A 2,202-nucleotide genomic window follows, 5' to 3' on the forward strand; every position below is an offset into this window, starting at 1 on the left:
ACCACCTTCCATGTCCCTCCCCACACATACCTCCTCATGCAGGAATGGGAGCTCGTGTCCACCTCTTCCGTCCTCTGTGGAGCTGAAGGGTCTCCCTTCTTGTCATAGCTCCTCCGGAGCAGGAGAATAAGGCCCTGTGTTCTGCAGTCCTTACATCTCTCTTTCACAAGTTAAACAACTTCCAACTCCTTTGTCCCCTTTGCTCATTTCTGCTTTTGATTTGCTGCAGTTTTACTTTATTGCTCTTAAAATTCAGAGAGCAAAGCGCGGCGTGAAGTCCTGTCAGCGAGCCTGATCTCCGCTGTGTCCCGAAGCCCGTGGCCTGCTCCCTGGTGATCCCGTGTCACCCCTGTTCGTCCTGGCCACACGGATGCTCCCTCTGTCAATACTGGGGCGGCACTGGCCATCACACCCTGCTTCTGAGACCCAGTGACCCCCGAGGTTTCATCTGCTCTGCTGTCTCCCACCTAGAGATGCATAAAATCGCTTGTATTCAGTCCCTAAAAGCATGTTATCCATGTTATTACTGAAAGACACCTTATTATTCATCAAACGTCTGTCTCACTTAACTAGGTTACGTTGACTTCTATTCCTGGCATTTGCAGGAGCCTAAGAGAAAGCCTCACGGCCCCTTCCGGCCTGGTGGAAGCTTCTAGACAGCAGATCTCCGGGGCCTCAGGAAACAACCTCTAGCCAGTGCCCATCACCCCCGCTCTGCGCTGCTTGGGGCCTTTGTCTCCCGAGCTAGAGGTTCTGGGGACATTCCCAGAGCATCACCAATAATGATGAGAGAGTAGACTCTTCTCCAAGGTCGCCTGACCTGCCACCCAGCCTTGTGGCCTGCCACTCCCCGCTCCCCACCTCGAGCCTTGTCAGGCTATGCTGGTTTCCTCGCTGTTCTCTAAACCCCAGGAGCGGCATTCCAGGCTAGTTGCGGGCCCTGTCTAGAACCCTCTTCCTCCTCCTTCCCACTCATTTCTAGCCTTCTACCAGCCACACTCCTTCCTCACGTTCCTGCCCCTCAATGTGCCCTGAGCAGGGGGGCTGTGGATGCGATGTGAACTTCTTCCTGCTGGCACCCTCCCCCCTCCGCTGTGTCCCCTCTGTTCCTATGTCAACCCCCCGGACCCTCCCCATCCAGGAGAACATTCGGTGTTGCTCCAAATGCTCTGGGTTGCCCACACTCTCGAAATAGGCTCGGTGAGATGAGGAACTGGATTTTTTATTTTATTGAATTTCAGCTAATGTAAAAGCCACATAAATGAGCTAAATTAGAAGCTCATTGAGGAAATGGACTTCCTGCTCCCCATCTGGTATATTCCCCGGGCAAACAGCCGGGACTCGGGAATGAATGAATGAATGAATGAATGAATGAACACAGAGGCAGGCAGCCCTATGACAAACCCCCTGCTCTCATGCAGCCGCCTCTGCCCCCCTTCTTCCTGCTACCGTGCTGCCCCCTTTGCTCCCTGTCCCTCCTGCCCCCACTCCCCCATCACCCCTTAGGTGCAGCTGTGGTTACATGTCTCTCCTGCTCTCCCTTCTCAAAGCTGTGGGAACGCTGCGTTACAGGATGCCTTGTGCCCCACAACCCGTATTCATATGCTGAAGTCCTACAGCCCAGTGATTTCCAAATCGGGTCTTGGCAGATGTCGTTAGCTAAGCTGAGATAAGGCCAAACTGGATGGGGTGGTCCCCTAATCCAATCCAGTGACCTTATAAAAGGGGAAGTTCGGACCTCGCCTGACACGCAGAGGAAACACCACGGGGCAGGTTAAGGCAGAGATCACCGTGATGTTTCTACAAGCCGTGGACCACCAAAGATGACCAGCAATTCCCCAGAAGCCAGGGGGAAATACCTGCACCTTGTCCCCCTCACAGCCCTCAGAAGAAACCAAACCTGCCAACGCCTCGATCTCAGATTTCTCGCCTCCAGAACTGTGAGACAATACATTTCTTTTGTTTTAAGCCCCTCTGTGGTGGTACTTTGTTATGGCAACACTGGGAAACCAATCTATATTCCAGCTCACTTTTTTGATATAAAGGGATAAATTGGGACAGAGAGAGAGAAATCGCGTGTCCTCTAGGAGCCTTCTAGGTTGAGAGGTCTATTGTATTGGGTTAGGGTATTTTCCAGGATGCTCTGACTTCACATTTTCTGTCCTAATTTTCCTTATGGATACACATAATTCTTACCTTCCA

Source organism: Leptonychotes weddellii, chromosome 2, assembly GCF_054177405.1.
Source record: "Leptonychotes weddellii isolate Sample4059 chromosome 2, ASM5417740v2, whole genome shotgun sequence".
Classification (NCBI taxonomy): Eukaryota; Metazoa; Chordata; class Mammalia; order Carnivora; family Phocidae; genus Leptonychotes; species Leptonychotes weddellii.